Genomic DNA, 15183 nt, shown 5'->3' with positions numbered 1-15183 from the left:
TAGTTGCCACGCTTGGCGGATTGGCAACCGCAGTTAGGATTTGGAGTTGTTTTAAGAGGGACGTCGCTACTCATCTCTCGCCATTAAGTTCACCTAGTCACCTCTTAGGACACCCAGGGAGTCGACCTGATCTGGCATATTGCGCGTACATACACTTGTTAGCCCCCATTAGTAATTACACAAAGTAATAGTAACACAAAGCAACTGTTTGCATCTGTATATATATATATATATATATATATATATTATTATGGAGCATTAAATGTTAAAAATAGATCAAAGTTCAGTCAGCTAAATACCAATTATGAACTATTATACTATTTCTGGCAAAATCCACCAAGGGGGAGACTTATGTTCAGCACTGGACAGTTGACAGGCCGATATGTTGATACTATTTATATATGATAGAGTATACCTAAATCAAATCATATTTATTCGCTTGCTACATGGTACAATAAAAAGTTACATATACTCGTACAGACACATAACATGCAGCACCACGCAGAGGTATGCAAATGTCAAACTGTATTTAGTCAACATTATATTACAATTATAAAGTCCATACATTTTCCAAATTACAATATTCTTTATGTCAAATTATCATATAAAATTATGATTTATATTTTAAGTAATTTTTAATACATTACATCTTTTATTAATAAACAGACATATGTTCGTATTGTTTAAAAAATAATATATAGACAGATAGATAGATATTCTTTATTGTTTCCTCCAAAAGATTACAATAGTAAACTTATTATAAATATAAATAATTACAAGAAATAATCACCAGTGAGAAAACAATGGACGACCTTATCGCTAAGAGCGATCTCTTCCAGGCAACCTTTGGATGGAGAGGAGTAATTATAAACAATTTGGTAGGAGGCACGATAAAAAATTTTGTTAGTTCTAGATATGGGAGATGTAATACATATAATAATATAAAAATTATCCCTACTCATTATTATATACATGTATTAATAAAAAAGTAAAATTATCAGCACCACTAATGATTTTGAAAACGAAAATATATTTTAAGTCCATTTTGAAATATCATTTGATAGTAGTATATATAATTTGATAATAAATAAACATAATCATGAATCGTTATGTAAAGGGCTTCCCCGTCTTATCGTTAGTAGTTTTATATGGATAAATATCGAAGTCTTTTTTTAAAAGGTTTAAAAATCATCCAACTAAACCCTAAAAGCATAACGAACGTTAAAGTGTTCGAATCGTTCAAATTAACTCGTCTGTCACTAGAACGTCGGGCATTTTGACAGCTCGTGTCAACGTGCGCGCGCTCGAGTATGACGGCCGGTCGAAAAACAGTCGAAGATAGAGCTCGTTTGTGGATCCATGAGATCATACAATTTAAATACAATTTAAATTGGATCATATTTTTATTATAATTATTTTTTATGTGAAATATTTATTTAAATATTGCTGTTTAAAGTAAATATTGTGACTTGCTTGAGCACCTCTGTCCCATTCGTGTTTCTACCGTGAAGCAGTTGTGTTTGCATGGCTGTGTTTCGGTTTGAAGGGTGGGATATGGCGTGAATTTACAGGGTACAGGTTACAGGTTGATTAAAATTTGTCATTTAAGGTAGATATATTATTATTACGAGATATAATTGTCAATTTCTCGTTAACCAATCGTTAGTTAATTTTAAACTCAAATAATCTACAACCGATGAGTAAGAAAGATTTTTAAGTGGCAATCCCGTACAAGCGAACGCAGTGTAGGACGACTCCCCTATTAGATGGAGTGACGACCTCAAATGCATTGCAGGGAGTCAGTGGATGCTGGTCGGAACCGTTCCTTATGACAGTCTATAGGGGAGGCCTTTGTCCAACAGTGGACAGATAATGTCTGAGATGATGATGACGATGATTGCCAATTTAAAATCAACTTGAATCTATTTTTTCTGTAATCTAAAAGATTTATTCACACATTGATCTCTTAAAAATAGTGTCAGGCTTGAAGTTGCCATTTTATTATTATATATTTTATTATACAAATACATAAATAAAAGCTTGTAAAAAATGTATTATTTACACCGATGACATAATAATGTACCGTTATCCATAATCTAGATAAAACCACATATTTTTATATATACATATATAAAAAAAAAACCATAATGGCGACGGTGATGTCACGTAGCGACCGGTCGTAGGTCGCCGCATAGATCCCAATGTCCGACTTAATTTTAACTTTCGACTTTTTAGAGGTTGTAGGTATAGTTTTTAAACATTCAGTAGATAGATAGATAGATACTCTTAGTTGTTTCCTCCAAAAGATTACAATAGTAAACTTATTATAAATATAAACAATTACAAGAAATTATCACACTGAGAAAACAATGGGCGATCGCTAAAAGCGATCTCTTCCAGGCAACCTTTGGATGGAGAGGAGTAATTATAAATAGTTTGATCGGAGGCACGATGAAATTCTATTATTTCTATAATATAGTGATGTGATACATGTAATAATGTAAATATATATCCCTACTCATTATATATACTTATATACTATTATATAGTAATTATATATAGTATTATTACTGATAATTCCACAATTTTAGTCGGAATTTTAGTACATTAACCAGAAACCTAGTGATAGAGAGAAATAAAATATAAAATAAAAATAATATAATAATTATACAATTTAAATAATTTTAGACCGTGTAGTCTCGTCAATAAAGTTGAAATAAAGAAATAGCATTCATAAAGTTTCCTCTTTTCATAAACTTTCCTCTGGAAGCGCAGTTGAAACAATTTTTTTATTTATTTTCACTTATTAAAGAAACATACAATAATTTTAGAGTATACAAATAATTAAATTGATATAAGTGGTTGAATTAACATAAATCATTGATAATTTTCACAAAAACTTGCACGTTGAATAAACGAGAGCAGATATGGTGGAACATCAAATCAGAGTTTGAAAAAAAAAATATACATGAGAATAATAAAACTAATTTAACATAATCTTCCTCTCTAAAGCGAGCGTTTACATTTATATAAGAAATATGTTTAAACAGAAATAACCAACATTTATTTCATGTGGTAATCGAAAGTTGTTCGCACATTCACCACCTGTTGTCTATCATACGAAGGGCCTTACACAACCGACTTCTCGTAAGTCCGGGAAACTATGGTTTGGAGAGCTCGTAAAATTATTTCTATACAATAGAAAACCACAAGATTGTTACTTTATACTAACTCGTAAAGTGAGAGAAAAGCTTCTTGGGTGCGTGTGTAAAAATAATGGTTACTTATGTATTATTTGTACAACATTCTGCAAATATTAGAATCTGCTTCAGTAGGCTTGAAAATATGGAAAGTAATTAATACCAGAGGGAGACCGTGGAAAGTGGTAACCGTCGCCTAAAGACATGAGCAGTACCATGAACATAACAGAGTATACTGTTTCGCCCATGGTACCTCCCATGCGTTGCCATTCCTGAGGACTCAGGTGTTATTCCTCTGTACTCAGTAAATTCACGCTATATCCCAACCTACAAACCGAAACACAGCCATGCAAACACGGTTGAAACACGAATGAGACAGAGGTACCCAAGCAATCGACTTTTGTACAAAGTCTCCCTCTGGTATTATTAGTATATTTATTTTTAATATAATTTTGAGCAGTATTGCAGACTGCATCTTATAGAAAGTGGTTTTTTTAATACATTTAATATAATCAATATATAAAATCAATTATATAAATTCAACTCTATAAAAAAAAAACACTATTCAGAACTATTAGTTTATGCTCTCGCACGTACCGAGTTTAACAGTTGCATCACTAATTAAATTTTCTATATTAAAACGCTCATTAACTAGACTTTACTGTGGACCTCTTATAATTTGTGCTATAAAATAGAAATAATATGAAACAGGTAAACATTAAAAGGAAAGCTGGTTATGTATTCCTCTCGATAGAGTCCGTCGTTGAACCGTTCTGTCTGTTGATTTGCTTCATTTTTAGTATTTATATATTTATTTATAGATAAGGGAATTATTTAATTTCACATTTATTGCTGTGCTGTGGAGCAGGTTGCTTTATGTGTATTTGTTTTTCTCCTATGTTTTTTTTATACCACTGAGGTGGCAAACAAGCATACGGCCCACCTGATGGTAAGTGGTTATTGTAGCCTATGAACACCTGCAATACTAGAGGTATTACGCGTGCGTTGCCGACCCTGAAGAAGTCTCTTTACCCCCCTTTTGAAGAACCCCATGTTATATAAAACATTCCACATACCTAAATTTATAAACAGAAAAGGTTTTCTTTTTTGTAATGTATAAACTAAAAAAATAAGTTTTTTTTTGAGGTTAACTATGGTCATTGCCTGGTTCTTCATAACCCAGGGTATATTAGATTAATGTCCAGGTAATTTGTGTGATTTTTATTATCACATCCCCTCCATAAGGTAATATTGTCTAAAAAAATATGTTAATTAGATGCACTGATAAAAGGAAACTTTTAAATGAAATATAAAAGTTATACCTCTTACTTTGTGCCTATAAGGAGTGATCCAAAACGATATTGTATGATTCATTTTGAAACCGGAAAATATGGAGGATTCGATTCTTTTTTAAAAAAAATAATATATTTTTATGTATATATGTATACATAAATAAATTTGACAGTTATATATATATATATATGGTGCGGAGCGAAGTGCCTCTTACGAGTCCGACTCCACCTCGTTCTACGGGTAGACGTTCATGGAGGCAGGTTTGCTTCACACTGGATGATCCCGACGCCATTGCCGAGCGATTGATATTTATTACTACAATATATAAATGCGTTATTCTTACGCTTTATGAATCATTCAATCTATGGAAGTCGTGGAATGAGATCATATTGCGCAAATTCTTAGACGTTTATATATTTACTTGGAAGGTTTCCATATTCTTGATTTGTCTAATTTATTATCCTCAACATCTTTCCTTATTTATATCACTTAAGTGTATTCCGAACAGATGGACGTACGTGCGAGATGCGAAGTTTATTTTATATATACATATGTATGTATGTATGTACATAGGTTAAAATTGATATAATTAATATTCCTATTGAGATAATGTTAGGCATTTCATATACCAGACCACGTTTTATCACACACTACGGCAAAGGCAATGGTCTAGTGTGTGAAGAGCCTAAAAATATTTTTTCCCGGAAAAAAGTTGAATACGATAATAAATTTTGAACTACCCACAATTACATGATATTCAGCTTTCGTAATTAATATGGAGGATTCGATTCTTTTTAAAAAAAAATAATATATTTTTATGTATATATGTATACATAAATAAATTTGACAGTTATATATATATACATATCAAAAATATTTGTTTTTTCTATTGATAGTCAGATAAAATAGATATATAAGTTCTGTTTATAATTTTTTATAATAAGTGCTATTAAATTACACCAATTTTTTAATTCTCAAGCAAGAATACCGTGCTTTACCAGAAACCGAGCAACAAAAATCTAGTGAACACCCAGACCTGAGTCAATTAAAAAAAAATTAAATTCTCAAAAAATTGTCTGATGGGAATCGAACCCGGGACCTCATTTACGCAAAGTAATATACCCACTATCACTACAACACATAGATCTTCGAATTTGTAGAAATTAAACAATCAGATTAAGCTTGTACGTTGTTCCATGGACAACTCTTAGCGCACTTGGGCTCAAAATAGCTGTACTAATAGTACAATTTGCATAACTAATTAGGACTAAATCCGGTCTAATTTAATATCTACATTGTGACGCTGGCCATGGGAAAGAGTTTTGTATTTACTCAATAAGAGGCTGAACAAATAATTGTACCTTTAATTCCAGTATTCTCTGCCTTGATTTTGCCACACACTAGCAACACTAGGTCATAATTTTGAAAGGCTTCTTAATTACACGCAGGTGGTATTTTGTTCATATTTTATTATTATTTCAGCCATTTACTGTCCACTGCTGGACATAAGCTTTCCCCATAAGGGAAGTTTTGTCAGTAGTTGCTATGCTTGGCAGACGGGTTGGCAACCGCAGTTAGGCTTTTAGAGATGTTTGTTTAGAGGAACGCTGCTACCTATACCTCGCCCTTGTTTATGTTTATTACCTCATAATTATGTGAGTTATAAACCTTAATAAAAAACAAACTTTAAATAAAAAATATAATATATAGTTTTTTTTTATTAAAAAAATATATTTTTAGAATAATAATTAATAACAATTTTTAGATTTCTGTAGAAATATTATCAAAATCGGTTAAATAGTTTAGTTTTTAAATCAATACAACCGGATTTTTTTTTTTATAAAAATAATTGTATTTACCACGAGGTTGAATACTGCAGTTTTTAAATGAAATCAACTAGATTTTATTTAAACGAAATAAGTAATGTTTTTTTTTTAAATAAACACAATCTTAAATAATTTTTAATGCTATGAATATAAAAAAAAAAAAAAAAAACTCCTTCGACTATTTACGAATCATTATTACTAATGTATTGCCAATTACATATGTGTGCGTGAACGGAGTGTTCTCTATCAATTAGCATACTTGTACACTTGCACGTGACAATCCATGAAATATACCCTTGTCACAGTATAATTAATGATCACCACCGATGATGAGATTAAATGATTAAATTACTGTACACGTACAGTGTCAAGTATCACATGTGGATGCGGCCATCTACAGCGTACGGTGGTGTAAAATATACTTACAATTAATTTAAACGACCACATTTTAGATAAGAGATTTTTAGGTTCTTTTTACACTGCCATTTATGTTAGCTCCGTGTACGAGTACGATAGTGTAAAATGTATTTTTTTTTATTAGTGATCTCTTGGTTGTGTAATGTTAGCTTAAAGGATAAATAATTAGTGTGCAGTTATGTTAACAATTAAAGACGCAATTTGAGTTCCTTACTTTGCATATTATGTGTAAAATTGTGTAAAAATATTTAGACTTCTACTAGCTGAACAAAATTGTTCTCGGTGTCATTTGATAAGAAGTCAGAAGAAAGAAGGAAACCTACTAAGAAGAATAGAAGAACAATGATCACTCCGAGATTTATTATTATTAATATATAATTAATATTGTTGGCGATAATATGGACTGTGTATTGATGTATTTGATGCAATTTAACAATAAGTTTCAAGGAAAATAACTATAATAAAGAAAACTATGGAAAATAGACTACGACATCGAAAAAGAGAGTAAAGTGACAATTGTCAAAACAAAGAAGTATACACAAATACAATAAAAATAAAATCTTTTTTTTTTGTATACAACTTAGAATGGCAAACAAGCTGACGGCCTACCTTATGGAAAGTGGTAACAGTCGCCTATAGATATGAGCAGTACCATGGATATAACAGAGTATACTGTTTCGCCCATGATACCCCCCACGCGTTGCCATTCCTAAGGACTCAGGTGTTATACCTCTGTACCCAGTAAATTCACGCCATATCCCCCCACACTTCAAACCGAAACACAGCCATGCAAACACAACTGCTTTACGGTTGAAACACGAATGGGACAGAGATATCCAAGCAAACGACTTGTGTACAAAGTCTCCCTCTGATAAAATAATATTTTTAAAATAACTAACAAGTTTGCTACAAATATAAATATAATATCTAATAATTTATATAATTAATAATAGATGAATATATAATGGACCCGTATTGTTTCGACATAAAATGAGCCACCTAATCCTTTTCCGTAAGTGTCGTAAGAGGCGACTAAGGGAACTTAATTTTCGAGGAATAGATAGCAGCGTACCTCTTAAAATATCGCCAAAATCTAACTGTGGTTGTTAACCCAATTACCAAGCGTGGCAACTACTGGCAAAACTCCCCTTATGGGGAAGATCTACGTTCAGCAGCGGACAGCCAACGGTTGATATATAATAATAATACAAAAATATAGGAATTAACTCTCCTCGAGACTTCTATCAATCTCTTTAACAACAGAGCGTAGTCAACCAATAAGCATGGCTCCTGAAGTCACTAAGATTCTACCAGAAGCTTGCGACAACTTATAGCTGATCTCCACAAACTATTTAACCTGATCATCCACAAGGCCCAATCACGATGCTGATTGCTTAAAATTCCAGACGAACTAACAACATTGTCAACTTGTTTTATATAAATGACTCTAAATATTCCCGAGACGCGACTGATGCGTTTGCAGAGGTCGCCACTAGATGCCTCCAAGTAATGTCGTTCATCCAGCTTTCCGTTAATTATAATCTTGTATGTACTCTTGAGTGTCTTCACAGTGAGGTGACACTGTTCGACTTTAATGAAGATACCAAAGGTCAAGGCACTTTCTAACGTGTTAGTGACACGAAAGTAAAAGTCTTGTAGTTACTCCCTTTTGACGTTATGGGAAAAACACTATGCGGCTGGCTTTTTATAACGTATACTGTTTACTAATTAGATATTCTGTGGTAGGTGTTTTTGACTGTTTAAAAAAGATATTTATTTTTTTATATACAAATGTATATGTGGTGAATATTACTTTAATATATACATATATTAATTATTGGTAAAACTCCCCTTATGGGAAAGGCTTATGTTCAGCAGTGGACAGTAAACGGCTGAAATAATAACGAAATGTTAATTATTGTGACCGATTCTGGGGAGTCATTTCTCTGAACTTATTTTCTAACTTAATATTTTAATTTAATAATTTAAATCACGAAATTATTATTTTCAAGCAAAATCGAAAAGAAAGCGGTTCTCGTTTTCGATTCGGTTGTATTTTTTTTTCTATATTTGTTACCTCATAACTCCGTCAGTTGTAAACCAATTTGGAAATTTTTTTTTTTTATCTGAAAGGATATACTTTTAAATGTAACTGTGCCTCTTTATATAAATAATATTCCTGACATAGAATGGACCATCCCTTCCTTTCCCATGCTTATCGTAAAAGAGGACTAAGGGTACTTAATGGTTAAGGATTGGGCAATAGCGTTTCTCTGTAAAATCAGCAAAACCTAACTGCGGTTGCTAATCCGACTACCAAGCATGGAAACTACTGGCAAAACCCCCTTGAGGGGAAAGATTACGTTTATCACTGGACAGTTGACGGCGAATATGATGATGTTGATGATATGGATTTCTACTAAGTATGGCTGTATTTCTTTTATTTTTTTACAACTTAGAATGGCAAACAAGCTGACGGCCCACTTGATGGAAAGTGGTAACCGTCGCCTACAGACATGAGCAGTACCATGGACATAACAGAGTATACTGTTTCGCCCATGATACCCCCCATGCGTTGCCATTCCTGAGAACTCAGGTGTTATTCCTCCGTCCCAGTAAATTCACGCCATATCCCATCCTTCAAACCGAAACACAGCCATGCAAACACAACTGATTCACGGTTGAAACACGAATGGGACAGAGGTACCCAAGCAATCGACTTTTGTACAAAGTCTCCCTCTGGTAATTTATTTATTTATTTATTTCTATTATTATTAAACTATCAGGCACAGTATAATGAGGTGTACATGTCACAGAGTACGTAATTTATAGCATTGATCGAAATGAGTGATTTTCTCACAATGAAATAGTGTTATTTGTAATCAGCTCGGTTAATGATAGCTTAACCTTACAAGCGGTAACAGACAGAATCACTCGACAGTGATCCGCGACCCGCGGTCGTGATCTCTATGGTTAGGGTTCCGTAATCAACAATGAAATAATTATTTTTAAAATTTATGTTAATTTTTTTGTTATGACCGGGGATTCTAAACGTTTAAGATAACGGAACGCCCGTCAAATATCTTTTATTTTCTGGAACCCTATATCAAACGATTACGAATAAAAAACACTGTAATTTAAAGAAAAACAAAAGCTTTTATTAGAAGCTTATAACCGTCTTTCAAAAAAAAACGTTCACGCTCACTTTTTTAATTTACCCGAGCAGTAAGTGCTTTATATTATTCTCAATTTCGTGTATAATATAGTATATATCATATATGTGTAAGTATATTTGTTATTCATATATATTTATTTGTTTATATATGTAATTTTAGTATGTATGTATATCAATAATTAGTAGTACCGCATTCGAGTATTCTGACACTTCCCTATGGTTGACTGGGAGAGAATGCTTTTAGCATTAAGTCCGCCATATACACATATTTGTACTAACGAATATATAAATAAAATATTTTAAAAATACAACACTGTATAGTTTTCTTTAATTTTTAATGTTAATTGTTTCACTGTATAAATAATTTCGCAGAAAATTGGTGACTTTTTTAGGGATGCTCTGGGTTCCGCGGAATGTACTTTAGGAATCGCTGGTCTATATACATATATAACGGAAAAAAAACGAACTCATAGTGGTTTGCCGTTTTCAAAATATACATATATGTACATATATGGACAACGAGCGAAGTTATTGAAGTACATAGTTTTTTTTTACAATTTAAAAAATCTAACAATCATTGACTTAAATATTAACTGTCGGGTTTAGATGTGAAAGTTACACAGTTTTTTATGCCGTGTGGTCCCGGCATAGAAAAGGCCATCCCTTCCTTTCACGTAGGTGTCATAAGAGGCGATTAAGGGAATTTTAAAAAACAGAGGGACTGGCTAAAAAGCAGCGCTGTAAAGCTGTACACATTGCACTGGGACACTTACAGCATCAGCTGAGCCAGTTCCTTTTGCCTAATATGAGACACTTCTTGTATATGTATTTTCTGTTGTAACTATGTGTTTTCCTGGCAATAAATATTTTCTATTCTATTCTTAATGGTACTTATTGGTCGAGGGATGGACAGCGACGTCCCTCTTAAAACATCTCCAAAGTCTAACTGCGGTTGTTAACCTGCCTGCCAAGCGTGACAGCTACTGGCAAAACTCCCTAAGGGGCAGTCTTATATTTAGCAGTGGATATTAAAAGGCTGATATGATAATGATGTTGACACATATTCTCACCGACGGAACCTCCACCTGTTCGATACAACTCACGCTTGCCAACTTCTTTCTAGAATCTCTGGTTGCGATTTAATTGGCCGGCACGATGTAGACGCGCTCATCACTGCCACGTTACCGCATGCCAGTTTTGACATATTATATTTGGAGCATTATGATTTTGACACGCCTTTTGAGATGTACAACGATAAAGATGTTTGAGCAGTATGTGAGTTATGTACATGACTATTTATTTAAACTTGTTCGAACATAAATACAAAAGTGATATAATAAATAATCAATAAGGTTACCTTTAAGTAGGACTGTAGCTGGACCCAAGTTTAAGGTTGGCCGAAAGAACTTTTTGGTAAATCAGAAGCTATAATTGAGTGACTTCTAAAAAGCGAATCTGTCTAATTTTATTGGAGCCTTTCTTGTAGGGTACTGCCCCTTTTAAGGTAAAGCATTGCCTTTCAATGAATTTAAAGAGAGAAGAATAAAAGAAAGAAAGATTAACAACCAACTGCATTTCTTTTATTATAATTGTAAATATAAATGAAAATTGGACTCGTTTTAGCGCCAAGTTTCTCATTTGGGCCATTGTGCGTATGAGTCGTGGCTAGTACAGCCAGCCCAGCTCCGCCTAGAAGCACAGAAGCGTCCTGGAATCTTCACAGGACTCAAGGAGCGATTACACTCTTCTGAGGATTTCTGAAAGTTCAGGGGCTACAGCTACACATTTCAGGATTACGTGAACAGCTGTGTCTTTGGCGTCTAAACAGCCTCGACATAGAGGGCTGTCTGTGGCCCCTTATTTGTCAGTCATTAACTGTCCATTGCTGTACATAAGCGTTCCCCATAAGAAGGGGAGTTCAGCCAGTAGTTGCCACGCTTGGCAGGCAGGTTAGTAACCGCAGTTAGGTTTTTAGAGATGTTTCAAGAGGGACGCTGCTGCTCATCTCTGTAACCCCTATTGGGTATAAATGTTTATTTAAGAGGCAATGGCCCATGTAGTATTATGACTATTTCAAGTTTATAAGTGTCGATGATATTTTATATTCACGTTCTCTTTTACAACGCGTCACTCATCATTTTGTCATCACTCATCATTTTTTACGTAACATCGTAATATCGAAATTAACAATTCCATGATGATTTTCGTAATCGAATTTTATAACAAATTATTGTATTATATTACAGTAAATGCAATTTGAATGGTACGTTGTGACACTTTACAAGTATTCGTGATTTTTAAACGCCTTCGACGTAAAATTGTATAGTTTAATTTTTATAACTGAATCAGGAAAGTGTAGTAATATCTTGATTTTATTTACTTGCATTTTTTGTTGCTTTCAATCTTTTTCTTCTACTTCTTTCTTTAATATATAAAATAATTTTAGTTTGCACATGACTAAAATATATAGAATAGAATAGAAAACATTTATTGCCAACAATTACAATAGAAAATATAGAAAATACATATATAAAATATTCTTTATAACTGGTGTGTACAATAAAGAATTAAATTAAATTAAAAAAGTGCCCCATACTAGGCAAAAGGAACCGGCTCAGCTGATGCTGTGAGCGTCCCAGTGCAATGTGAACAGCTGCACAGCGCTGGTTTCAGTCAGTCGCTCTCTTAACAATATACAACAGAAATACAGGGTACTACTGTAATTGCCTTATACAATAATTATTTCTTAGATAATATACTATAATGATGTTAACTATACAATCAATCCAATATTCTGACCCTCAGATTAGTATAATTTTTTAAGTTAGGATTGTGTTAAGAGTGACACCCGAGTCCATTGAGAAAAGTTCCTTTCCTAAATCAGCCTAACCGGGAATCAAACCCAAAACCTCATTTACGCAAAGCTTTTTTTTTTATACAACTTAGAATGGTAAACAAGCTGACAGCCCACCTGATGGAAAGTGGTAACCGTCGCCGATAGACATGAGCGGTACCATGGACATAACGGAGTATACTGTTTCGCCCATGATACTCCCCATGCGTTGCCATTTGCCCGCATTTCTCCGGGCATAATTTTTTTAATAGATGATAATGGAATGATAACACTGTCTAAGCTAACGACATAAACTGGCGGGGTACCGATAGAGAATGATAGGTGAAGATGAAAAATGAGTCAGTTGATCTATCGTGATGAATACATCTGGATATCAGCACGATTGTTTCCATGGGGGACCACGTGAAGATCGACCTGACGGGGTATATTGCTAGCAAGGGACCGGTGTTCGCATTACGAGCAACTTACTCCCTCCCCTCCCCGCCGTGCATATTAGAATCAAGTACGACAAGGAATGAATCTACTGCCATCACTCGCATTAATTTATATTTGTTAACGGTGTTTTTTTATCAGCGGAACAATAGTTGAAAATTTCAATTTGCTGAAGAAATTTATTATATGGTTAAACCTAAATTAAGGTGCTTAATCTTTATTGTAACTTCTTTCTTGTATTATTATTATAAAGTGTAAATTAATAAATAAAAAAAAATGTTGTCAACCCGATTCAAACATACGACCTTTTTTGGGGGGAAAGGGATTGTTAGTAATGGAGACTGGGAATCCCCTTGCTGGCAATATACCCAACCAGGTCGATCTCCTCGCGGTTCCCCCTGGAAACTATCATGGTTAATTCCTGATGAATTCATCATGATGGGCTGACTGGCCTGTTTTCATTCTCATCTATCACCCTTCACTAGTGCTCCGCCGGCGTATCCCGTTAGCGCGGGCGGGGTTACCATTCCATTTTCACCCAACAACAAAAAAACATACGACCTTTGCGGTATAACCCGGGACAATACCATTGGGTTCAATCAAAATTTACTGTTACTTTATTTATTACGCAACTCTAATAGCAAGTATATGTATATATGTATGTATGTGTACAATAAAGAGCTTACTGTATATTTACAAACAACCTCTGGGTCGCAGGTTATTGCCCTGCGCGACACGTAGGTGTCGACGTAGACCGACTGATCGTAAAGCCATACCTGTCCAGATTGCGACTAAACACTCCATTCACGATACGATTAATCGTCGAAATTATTTTTTATTACATGATTGCTATAAAAAGTAATGTCGCCAGGGTTCGTGTAAATGATGTAAGTTCCTTCATTCAACCATGACTTCTAAATACTTGATCTTATTTTGATGTATGGGATATTGTCAGAATCCTTACACTATCCAATTACACCATCCATGTAGGAGGAGGGAGGATGGAAGGGATTGTTAGTAATGCGGACTGCCAGTCCCATTACTAGCAATATACTCTGTCAGGTCGACCTCCACGTGGCCCCTTGGAAATCATTGTGCTGAAGTCCAGATATATTCATCACGATGGGCTAACTGACCTGCCTTTCCTTAATTTGTAGTGTCGAAAACAAGTTTAATTTGGGAATATTTATCATTAGCTCACAATTCTTTTCATTTAAGACTCTCTTGACTCTCGTCAGTGAAACTAATTCATGCATTCTCTTCCAGCCCGTTCTATCCCAGGCCATATCTTTGACCTCTCTATACGACATGACACCAAATATTTCCTTTATCTGTCCTATCTAGTTATTTTTCGGTCTTCCCCTTCTTCTTTTGCCCTCTATTGTTCCTTCTACTATGCTCTTTAAATAATCGTCATATCGTATAAGGTTACACAATATTTCGCTTCTTCTAATCTCTTTTATTTTTATTAATGTTCTTTTCTCATTTACCCTTTACAAGACTTTCTATTTCGTTACTTTTTCTGTCCTGATTATATTATATAAATATAAAATATCGTTACGAGATTATTTACATTAAAACATATTTATAATAGATATTAATGTCACCTTAATGTCGTTTAAAGTCGATAATTATGTACGAAACAAAAATAAAAGTCTTGGTAATTAGTATATCTAAATCTATAAATCTGAATTAATTTGAATATGTAGATCAGTAAGGACACAGTACCTGTTTCTTGGAGCAATGATAGTTGAAATGTCATCATTAAATAAATATAAATAAAGAAATATAATTTTAGAACTATTATATAAAATATACATATAATTATTGTTATTAGAAAAAGATTATTAGTCCACGACACAAGGCTAGTAAATATAAGTTATTGAAATTGTAAATTATATAAATAATTTATTTTCGTCATTATACAGAACATAAATAACATAGCATGTTGGTACATATTCAAAAAATAAAATAAAGGAATACATA

At 33.6% G+C, this 15183-nt stretch overlaps 1 protein-coding gene across 2 annotated transcripts in view; it reads left to right on the top strand.

Moving 5' to 3' along the window:
• Positions 1-15183, top strand: part of LOC113511373 (protein embryonic gonad) — a 179657-nt gene that overhangs the window by 25048 nt on the left and 139426 nt on the right. The window lies entirely within an intron of this gene.

Source organism: Galleria mellonella, unplaced genomic scaffold, assembly GCF_026898425.1.
Source record: "Galleria mellonella isolate WM207_F2 unplaced genomic scaffold, CSIRO_AGI_GalMel_v1 utg19, whole genome shotgun sequence".
NCBI lineage: Eukaryota > Metazoa > Arthropoda > Insecta > Lepidoptera > Pyralidae > Galleria > Galleria mellonella.
This window is presented reverse-complemented; position numbering and strand designations above follow the sequence as displayed.